Raw genomic sequence first — 11,834 nt, 5'->3', positions numbered from 1 at the left:
ATGTTTTGTTAGTCTGTTAGAACTCCTTAATCTAGTAGAGTGGATAGTCAAGATGAACCACCAAGTAGTACAAATAATCCAACAACCAGGGACTCACCAATGCAAAAGTTTGCATGAATTCTGATATCAAAAGAAACAAATAGCTGAGCAGTGGTGGCACAGGCCTTTAATCCCAGCACTCAGGAGGCAGAGCCAGGCAGATCTCTGTCTACAGAGCAAAATCCAGGACAGGCACCAAAACAACACAGAGAACACAGAGAAACCCTGTCTTGAAAAAACAAAAAAAAAAGTGATGATATTGTGTCCCCTAATATATTGTGCACCCTAATAAACTTGTCTGAGGTCAGAGAACAGAACAGCCACTAGATTGACATACATAGAGGCCAGAAAAATGGTGGCACACACATACCTTTAATCCTAGCATTCCAGAGGCAGAGAGATCCATTTAGATCTCTGTGAGTTCAAAGCCACACTGGAAACAGCCAGGCATGGTGACACATGCCTTTAATGCCAGGAAGTGATGGTAGGAAGCAGAAAGGTATATAAGGCGTGAGGACCAGGTAGCTGGCCTAAGAGCCAATGAGAGGGCAGGACAGCAAGTCAATAAAAGCCTGGGTAGACAGGAAGTCGTGGCATTTTGGAAGCTGTGGCATGGTGAGGTAAGGTTAGCTGGTGGCTATTACTATTTACCTGATCTCTAAGGCTTTCACCCCTATATTTGGCTCCGTGTTTTTTATTTAATAAGACTGCTTAGAAATTCCTCTACAAACAAATATCTAGCTATGGTGGTGAATGCCTATAATCCCTGCATCTCCGAGACTGAAACAGGAGGACCATCACAAGTTCAAAACCAACCTGGTTTACAGTCCACATTCTAAGTTGGCCAGGGATACAGAGTTCCAGAGTAAGATTTAGTTTTGCATACACACAAACACACACACACACACACACACACACACACACACACACACCAAACAATGCATTATGTACCTACTGAAATTTAAGGGACAGAGATTAATTAGCCCTTGTACATCCTCTGTGTTTTTTGTGTGAGGTTTTTTTGACTAGACATATTCACCTCAACTAGAACAACAGCAGCAACAAAAAAAAGCAAGTAGGTAGGGATAAAGCCTCCAATTTGATTGCAGAAGGCACTCAATAAATATTTATTGGGTGGTAAATAAATGTTCTATTGAGGCCTCACCTCTTACTAGCCACTATAAATATAAGTTGTAAATGAGGAGACTCAAAGAGAAAAGTCCAGGATAATGATGACAGATGACACAGTAAGATGAATTTAGAGCTACAAATTTTAAAAACAAGACCAGAGAAGTTCAGTTCAAGGTGGTGAACTGAGGCCAGGTGCTCTCCACTCTGCTTCTACATGTGAAGCCAGCCTACATCTTTAAAGGCACATGGTGATAACAGGGCTAGGAAACCAGAAAGGCAGGTATCCTAGTAGGGTTACTGTTGCTCCAATGAAACACCATGGCCAAAGCAACTTGGGGAGAAAAGGGTTTATTTGGCTCATACTTCTATATCACTGTTCATCACTGAAGGAAGTCAGGCCAGGAACTCAAATGGGGCAGGAACCTGGAGGCTGCAGCTGATGCAGGGGCCATGGAGGGGTGCTGCTTACTGGCTTGCTACCTATGGCTTGCTCAACCTGCTTTCTTATAGCAGCCAGGATCACCAGCCCAGGGTTGGCTGCACCCACAATGGACTGGGCCATCCCATCAATCACTAATTAAGAAAATGCCCTACAGGCTCTCCTACAGCTCTATCTTATGGAGGCATTTTCTCAACCAAGGCTCCCTCCTCTCCAGTGACTAGCCTGTGTCAAGTTGACATAGACTAACCAGTACAATGAACAATTTAGAAGAACATTTTTGAAGTCCTAGAATACAGAAACAGATGGGCTCTGGTTGATTAAGAGAACCTATTATGACAAATTTTAGCTCCAAAATGTCAGTAGGAGAAGGGCCATCCCTAGTAGATGCCTTCTAAAGCTCCTGTTCCACAAAGGACAGGGATGCTGCAAATATGGAGGTAATTAATATGTTAATCGCAGTCTGAGTCCTTTGGGGTACTCTGTTGTGCTGACTGTACATTCTACTCATTCTCATGTGCTCCATTCCAATGAGTCTTTGTGTCTTTTCAGGTGATGTTCATTTCCTCAGTGACTTTGCACTTACTCCTCATTCTGAAAGACTCTCTCTGAACCATGACACTGTCATTAAAATCTCACCTTAGATTTCACCCACTTACGACATCTCCTCTGACCATAGCATCTAAATTAGATGTGGTGTAACCCTGGCTTTCACATATGATCTTAATTCCCTTCCTTCACAGTGTTAGCCTATACAACTGTACCATTATTATCATATAAGGGTAAAGGCCTTCTCTTTCTCATAGGCCACAATGCCCACAGCAACTAATATATTATTATATCCTAGAGCTTGTTGTATCAGTTACCTTTTGCTGCAAACTGCAAAATTTAATGACTTCAAACAGCAGCCATTCATTTGGTATATGGTTTGGACCAGGTAGGCAGCTCTTCCCTTTATGAACTCATCTAGCTGCTAGGCTGGTTGGTAGATACATAATCTTGCCAATGTCATTCTCATGTCTATTCTAATAGATTGTTGAAGCAGCAGAGGCAGCCCACACCACATAACCTGGTTATGTAGCAGGCAAGCTTGAGTTCTTCCATAGGAATGTGCAAGCAATCTTACCTGTATTTGTGAACGAGCAGACAGCTAAGAAACAGGAGGAAAAGAAATCACACTCGAGAATCCTCAAGAATAACAAATCAGACAATTGTGCTTTTAGGAAATAAAGGTCATCCAGGAAACCAAATAATGAAGACAACCCTGAATTATTTCAGTGAGGCTCAGAAGGATAGTATATATATAAGATCAGGCTGTGGCTGTGGATGTGGAACAAGTAGAGGGAAGGAAAGTGAACCCGGTAATTAAAAGTACTTGCTGCCACTGGAAATAAAATCCAGCAGACAGAATGCATAAGGGAATGACTCTAGTTAATGACCGTGCCAGTAATGTTGGGAGGAAGGAATCAAGCCGACCCAAAGAGAATGTGAGGGAAATACTAAGTGGCATGGATGTCTCTCAGTTATTTTCCTGTGGTTCTAAAGACAGAGAATGAAGTTAACAAAAGGAAAGACATTTCAACAGCCTATTAGAAGATAATTTTCCTGAGACAACAGTAGAAGAGCTTGGTTTGAAATGAGGCCCAAAGAGAAAACACGTGAATTAAAAAAACCCCACCCCTAGAGAAAACTCAAAACTTCAAGGAGAAAGAAGAAACATCAAAAGCTTCCCATGTGAAGAGAAAATTCACTCGCAATGACAAGGGAGTCAGTCTGAATTCTCATCAGCAGCCCTGGATGCTGGGAGATGGTGACACAGTACCTTCATATCTCTGAGTGTATGCAGTTTTGAACCTAGGATCCAGCACTCAATCAAACTCTAAAAGAATAATTTAAAGGCACATTCCAAAATGCAAGGCTCAGGGTTACCTTTTACAGGCTTCACTAAAAGAAAGCACACAAGTACATGAGCACAGGGAGATGCCCCAGAAACACAAAACAAGGGATGCACAAAACTGGTGATCTGGGACTGTGCAGAAAATGCATGTAAGTTAAAAAGAACTTAAGAGGGAAGACTTAAACCATGGAATTGAGGAAACTCTTGGCAGTAAAATTCCTAATGATATTACATACTGTCTCCTCATGTTACTGAATGATAATGTTTATACGATTACAATCTTCCAAGTTACTACTTTTTACTGCTTGTTGAACTTTTAGTATCAATGCCCAATTAATAAATTGAATAGCTAGATTTATAGAAAAGAACATGAAAGTCATAAGCTAGACAGTGTAAAAGCTGAAGAGTTAATGAAACTTGCCCTGGAGAGGATGCTGGTGGTGATGGGAAGGGGTCAAGAGGGCTATCTGGAGGTGACAAATCAATTCTCCATGCAAGCAGTCTGCGTACTGAGTGTGTCCTCACTGTTAGGTGAGGTTGTCACTCCCTAAAAGCTCCTGATGTGATATTGTCTGGGAACTAGGTACTTGTTCCCATCTTTACGCCTGCCTTTACAGAAATCCTAAGCACGCCAATTGTTTCTTTTGAGTCCCATAATCACGTTTCTTATTGACGCGATGGATGGTGCTGCTGTGGATGTCTTTCTGTATGCTATGAATATGTGCTGCTCTGATTGGTTGATAAATAAAATGCTGATTGGCCATTAGCCAGGCGGGACGTATAGGTGGGGCAAACAGAGAGGAGAATTCTGGGAAGAGGAAGGCTGAGTCAGGAGATGCCAACCCACCATCCAGGGAGTGGCATATAATGGCAAACAGGTAAAGCCACGGAAGGAACACAGGGCAACATATAGATTAACAGAAATGGGCTGAGTTTAAGTGCAAGAGCTAGTCAGTGGTCTGAGCTAATGGCTAAGCAGTTTTAATTAGTATAAGCTTCTGTGAGTTTACTTGAGTCTGAGCAGCTACAGACCAGGCAGGACACAGAAAAACTTTCAGCTACATGGTGCCCTAGATACAGGTATGGTGCAAGTGGGCTGTTGGCATGTGGTCACTATTTCAGCACTAGAGGGTAATCCTAGCCCAGGGTTGTTCTAAATCCTCAGTTTGTCTGTTGGATTTTACTGGAAGAGCCCCTAGTGAGGGTAATCTGTCCCCCAAAGCCTCTCCCTGGGGTAGTGTAGGGCTAGACACTCTCTACACTCACCAGCCTGCAGCCTGCAGACAGAATCACCTCTTTGGGATCGGCTCCAGCTTCCAATGCATGCTGTGGCCACCAATGCTGCACAGCTGGGTTGCACTCTGAGCCCACAGCCTACCGAGAATGACACAACGATGGCATATGTAGGACCAAGACCCACAGTGCTCTGGGATGCCTACTGCTGAGGAGAATGCATGTCCCATTGCAAATAGCCAAGGACGATGGGGGCTGACAGAAGTCTGAGAGCTGGGCTGTGTCTCTTCCCGCAGCACTCAGGCTGCTCCTGAGGTTTCTTCTGCAGCAGGTGTGTGAATAAAAGCCCAATAGCGTCCACCCAGCATTGCTTTTACCTGCCCAACTTTGAGTTCTAAAGCAAAGTTCCAGGTTTACGGTCCGATCCTATCCCTAGCAGAGTGGTTCTTGCTGTATGCTACTATACCTGAGGTTAAAGTATGGGTGAAAGTAAGCCATTGGCCATTAGAGCTGACACCAAGCTGTATTATTCCTGTGTGTCATGGCCTCAGGGGTACATTCAGTACACCCCACCACAGCTGACCAAATCATGTACGTGTCCTATAAGAGTACAGTGTCCACTGCATCTCATTGTAAGCCTAGAGCTTCCACCTGTGATCACTAGACTGGACAGCTGTGAAATCCAAGGCTGAGAATGGGTGGATGGAGACAGTGCTTTGATTTAAACAAAGCTGGATTATACATGATTTCTATAGCTGCACAGTTTTGGGACTGATGTTTCGGGACCCTCTCTAACACTGGTGTTGACACAAGCAGAAAGTCAAGTCTGCTCTGCCTATGTAGGTCACTCTAGAAGCTCCAGCCACAAACTATTCCCTGGGTATATGAGTCTTTGTTGTTTGCTTGGTTCTGGGTCTCACAACATCACTGTACTGAACTTCAGGACAAGGTCTCTGGTAGTGATCATGCTTTAATATCCTGAAGGTGGAGTGCCAGTGCCCTCTCTGTTGCCAAAGGTTGAAGGCCAGAGGAGGAGTAGCCAGTCATCTCTCTGGTTAACATAATTCCAGTATCATATATCTTCTGGGTCTGGGAATAGAGGTCAGGGGCCTCTGTCTGTGTTGGGTTTCATTGTGAGGGACCTAGTACTGAGTTTCAAGTTTAAGACCTGGGTTTAATTCCTTCTCTCTTCCAGCTGAAGTCACCCTCCCACAAGAGCTGCTTGGTTGGGAAGGGAAATGTGGACAACTCTTTCTTGTCTTCTTCAATGGGTCATTTGATTGTACTAAGATCTGGTACTATGGTCTCTTACCCAGCTTCCTTAGTACTTATGAAAATGGTTGGGGGCTCTCTGTAAGGTCCACATTGGTGAATCTAGAGAGAGACTAATGTTAAAGTACCTGACTAAGAGGCCACCTTGCTCTGCTTGCTTGGTTGTTTGAAACAGTCTCCCTTTGTAGCCAAGACTGGCCTCAAATTTGGCTATTCTCCTTCCTGAGCCTCCAATATGCTGGCATAATAGGCCTGTACCAGTGCACTTGGCTCTTTCTCCTGTCTCCTTTAAGTTGACAAATCTAAAAAGAAAATATGCTCATAGAATTTAAAGTGGGGTTTAATCTTTTGCTATATGCAAGTATTACTTTAATTAAAAGTTACTTAAGGAAATAGAAATCAAAGTGATAAATTAACCTTACACATCATAGACTTTATTAACAGTTTAGTGAAAACACAGTAGTTTTGAACCAGTTAGAATAACAAAGCTTAGGATTAGGTGTTGGGGTCATGGCTTTCAGACTAGCAAAACTCTGTCAAAAATAAAATAAAACCAAAAACCTAGGTGAAAAAATTTTAGAGGAAAATGTCAAGTTTAGTAGCTGTTGTGATAGAAGAAAGAAATCTGAAAGTAAATATTCAAAATATCTATTTGAATAAACACCCCTGATGTTTGCAATGTTCTGTACCATTAAAAGACAAAGAGCCCTTGGAAAGCCTGTGATAGTTGCTGTGAAGATATGAAGATAAGATCCACTGTATGCACAGAGTATGTCAACACTGTGAGATGGAGCATTAGAGGGAAACACAGACGCACATTAGTAAGACACATCAGGACAATGACACTTTGCGTGCTGTTCTGTGGGCCAGATAGTGGCAGCATCGGTGTTGCTTGGGGTATCTTGGATTATTACAGAGAAGTGGAGCTTCCTCGGCTCTGCTTCCCAGCTTCCTGGGCTTTTCAGGCAGATGGAAAGAAGTAGGAGAATTAGAAAGCAGGAGAACGTGATTAATTTGGAATGCCTTTAAGATGTATGGCAAGAAATAAACATGAAATTGGCACAAGAGCTTAGTTACAGAAGACTTGCACATTGTTGTGTTCTGAGAGGCCCATGCCTCACATCACAGAGAATCTGGAGTCCTTTATGAATGTCGTGCGCCGAGCAGGACTTATGAGAACCTACTTATTATCATAACTCCAATGATAATAAAATCTAGAGCCTTTCCCTGTACTCACACAGACATAAAGCTCTCAGAGGACATGGAGACTGTTGCTAGCACTGGGGACCAGGAAGATGGTCTGTGAGTGGAGGCTTTGAAGTTACAGTTACAATGGTGTGTTGTGCTCCCCTCAATGGCAGCAGTCCTGACAAAGTGAAACATTGGCCCTTGCAGGAAAAAGAGGCTCAGAACCCTCAGGTGGTAAACAGAAGGGCACAAAAGGACTCACATCTGGGAAGAATAAACCTTGGAAGATTCTTGGGGGATCCTACCCAACAGAATAAGAGGAGGGTCTAGGAAGGAGTTGGAGAAGGGGGAAAAGTGTGAACAGAATATATTGTATGAAAAAATATATTAATGTCAGGGTCTTTGATTTGATTCCTTTGATCGATGTGTGTGTTTTTATGCCAATACCAAGCTATTTTTATTATTATAGCTCTATAGTAGAGCTTGAAGTCAGGGATAGTGATGCCTCCAAAGGTCTGTTATTGTTTAGGATTGTTTTGGCTATCCTGGGTTTTTTGTTTTTCCATATGAAGTTGAGTATTGTTCTTTCCGAGTCATTGAAGAATTGCAATGGGATTTTGATGGGATTTTCATTGAATCTGTAGATTGCTTTTGGTAAGATTGCCATTTTAACTATGTTGATCCCTATCCAAAGACATGGGAGATTTCCCATTTCCTGATGTCATCAATTTCTTTCTTCAAAGACTTAAAGTTTCGTCATACAGGTCTTTCACATGTTTGATTAGAGTTACCCCAAGATATTTTATGTTATTTGTGGCTATTGTAAAGGGTGATGTTTCTCTGATTTCTTTCTCAGCCCATTGATCATTTGCATATAGGAGAGCTATTGATTTTTTTTCCAAGTTAATCTTGTATCCTGCCACATTACTGAAGGTGTTTATCACCTTGGTAGAATTTTTGGGGTCACTTATGTATACTATCATATCATCTGCAAATAGTGAAAGTTTGACTTCTTCCTTTCCAATTTGTATCCCCTTGATCTCCTTTTGTTGTGTTATTGCTCTAGCTAGAACTTTGAGTACTATATTGAATAGGTATGGAGAGAGTGGACAGCCTTGACTTATTCCTGATTTTAGTGTAATTTCTCTGAGTTTCTCTCCATTTAATTTGATGTTAGCTGTTGGCTTGTTGTAAATTGCCTTTATTATGTTTACATACATTCCTTGTATCCCTGATCTCTCCAAGACCTTTATCATGAAGGGATGTTGAATTTTGTTAAAGGCTTTTTTCAGCATCTAATAAGATGATCATGTTTTTTTTTTTCTTTCAGTTTGCTTATATGGTGGATTACATTGACAGATTTTCGTGTGTTGAACCATCCCCACATCTCTGGAATGAAGCCTACCTGATCAGGGTGTATGATTTTTTGATGTGTTCTTGAATTAGGTTTGCTAGTATTTTATTGAGAATTTTTGCATCGATTTTCATGAGGGAGATTGGTCTGTAATTCTCTTTCCTAGTTGTGTCTTTGTGAGGTTTGAGTATCAGGATAACTGTATTCTTATAAATGAATTTGGCAATGTTTCTTCAGTTTCTATTGTTTCGAACAATTTCAGGAGTATTGGTATTAGTTCTTCTTTGAAATTCTGGTAGAATTCTGTGCTGAAACCCTATAGCCCTGGGCCTTTTTTTGGTTGGAATACTTTTGATGACTGCTTCAACTTCCTTGGGGGTTATAGGTCTATTTAAATTGTTTATCGGATCTTGATTTAATTTTGGTATGTGGTATCTATTTAAAAAATTGTCCATTTCTTTTACATTTTACAATTTTGTGGAGTACATGTTTTCGAAGTATGACCTAATGATTCTCTGGATTTCCTTAGTGTCTGTTATTATGTTCCTCTTTTCATTTCTGATTTTGTTAATTTGGATACTCTCTCTCTGCTTTTTGGTTAGTTTGGATAAGGTTTGTCTATCTTGTTGATTTTCTCAAAGAGCCAACTTTTTGTTTCATTGATTCTTTGTATTGTTCTCTTTGTTTCTATTTTATTAATTTCAGCCCTCAGTTTGATTATTTCCTGTCTGGTGGGGGGTAGGGGGGGTAGGAGGAGGTTGCTGTCTAGTCTCTGGGGCTGCACTGGCTGCAGGGAGGGGCACTGAATATGCCCTCAGGGCCTAGGGGTTAGAGAACTGGGCTGATCAATCCTAAGATACGGCCTTACCTGCTCCCAAGCAGTGTTGTGTGTGTGTGTGGGTATGGTTCTGGTGGTCACTGGTGCTGCAGGGGGTGGTTGGCTTAGTGAAGGGGCGAGTGGGGGTGGGGGTGGGAGGAGAGGCTGATGCTGGGTCTCTAAGGCTGCAATAGCTGGGGGCGAATAAAACCAACTTTATTCGTACACTCTTGAACTTTCTTCCACCTGAGTGAAAGAATTCAAACCTTTTACACTGTGGGAACAGTTTCCAGGGGCAGGCGAGTAACTCAGAGCAAGTTATCACCTATGATCTCTAAGCAGAAGGCATGAACCTGGAGAGCTGGCATACAGTGGTTAGATTTGCAAAGACAAATGCACAAATAATCTGTTCAAGAATAGACTCTAAACAGCGAGGAAGAATAATCAGGTGCTGTTACCAGGATGTCTCCCCTAAAACCATCAGATTAAAATTTTTAAGCTAGATTTTTACACTATAAATTGTTAATAATTGAATAACTAGAAGGTTTTACAGTATTAGGTCCAGCAATTGTCTACGCACAGGACATCCATTTAATCAACTAACCACACACACAAATGTCTTCAGAAGAGCAAAGGAAACGGAGTGAGCAACCACCCAGCTCATCTTTAAGTGTCTTTCTGTCTGTCAGTCAGTCCACTACCAGTTCAGTTCATTTCACAAACACAATAAAACCAACAGACTACCTTCCCTTTACAGTGAATTGGTAGAAAAAGTCTCTTAAATCTTCCTTTAAAAAATTAGTAAATAATACACTGGGTGGTGGTGGCCGCAGCGGCGGCGGCGCATGCCTTTAATCCTAGCACTCGGGAGCCAGAGCCAGGGGGATCTCTGTGAGTTCGAGGCCAACCTGGTCTACAGAGCAGGATCCAGGGCAGGCACCAAAACAACACAGAGAAACCCTGTTTCGAAATACCAACAACAACAACAACAAAGTAAATAAGTATATTTATTGTACAATCCAGTTTTATTTATAATAGAAAAAAGGGGCAGGGACCATACTATTAATAAGAGCTTCTGGGGAGGAGATTACGTATCAGAGCACATTAGGTTTTAAAAAGATATTTGGAAGCCTTTATGTTTTTAGGTTCCAAGTAGCTGAGACAGATTTAAACTCGTGGTCCTCATTGCATTTCTACTGGACAGAATTGAATTGTGAACCCATCTCTCTGAGGTCTGAAAAGCAGGCATATTTTTTCCTTATTCATACACGTTCCTGCAGATTTATTTTTCTCCAAGTGGATGAATTCTGTCTTCTTTAGACCTGTTAAGGAGTATATTTGTCTACAGACAAAAGACCTTTGCTAGTGTCCGGTGTTATTCCATAGCAGTTTGCAGTTGATCTGTGCTGGTTTGCCATCTGCATCGAGGAGATGGTGGTTAAGAGGTGTCTGAGACTCTGGTAGGATTGATCCTGGGGACTTGGGTCCAGGGTGTCTACAGGCTCATCCCTCCTCACACTGTCAGCTAATGTTGGGCCATGGGGAATCTGACTTTCGTCTTAATCCTATTGCCACTGACTCCATTTTTTCATTCTTCTCACTGAGTCAAATAATTTCTCCCAACTTTGTGATGGATATGGCTTATTTCATGGGCACCATTAATGTCTTCTCATCTGATCCATTCTTCAAACAATTCGTACTCTCCAGTAGTTCAAAGGGCGCAATGCCTGGCTCTGCATTTTTACTTTCATCTCTGTAAATCTCCCTGCTGATGTCCTGTCTTAGTGATGATTTTAGTATTCTTACTGTTTTTGCTTATATCCTGCATGATGGTGTCAATATCTTCCATGGTGTGTCTAAACCCTAAAGAGTTGTGGTGGATGCACCACAGATACAAAGAAACAGGCACTTGGATGTGGCATTGCTTAAAAAAAATGCATTGACTCCCCACACAGGTTTATGAGATAAGTAAAAGTAGGGTGAAGCCTGGTGTCTCTGCTTTTATTTCATGTCTGGACTTCAGCTGTGGCCACAGAGATATAGTATTGTCCTTAGTCATTTTTTTTTTTTAGTCTCCTCAGTTGTAAAAGGAGCAAATCCTACTAGAACAGACTCTAGACTTAGATGGGACTGTCACCTGTGAGGGTGAGGATGCACCTTCAGCAATGTAAGAACTTAACAGATCAACACCCTAATGGACAGCCTCATAGGACCAGAGCTGAGGCAACGATGGAATGGAAGATGGAGAAGACAACATCCTGACCAGGACTGCTGAGTCATGTACACCTCTTGTCCACTGTTTAAACTTGAAGACAGACTTGGGGATACTGGACCCTTCCATAGTTCCTCTTCCCCATGTGGCCAAACTGAGTAGATCCTCTGTGTGTTTGTCCCATTATTTGTCTTTTTAATTAGGGTACTGGGAACAGACCTAGACTGTTGGAGTTAAGAGCCAGAGATTTTG

The sequence above is a fragment of the Peromyscus leucopus genome, chromosome 1 (genome assembly GCF_004664715.2).
Source record: "Peromyscus leucopus breed LL Stock chromosome 1, UCI_PerLeu_2.1, whole genome shotgun sequence".
NCBI classification, from domain to species: domain Eukaryota; kingdom Metazoa; phylum Chordata; class Mammalia; order Rodentia; family Cricetidae; genus Peromyscus; species Peromyscus leucopus.
This window is presented reverse-complemented; position numbering follows the sequence as displayed.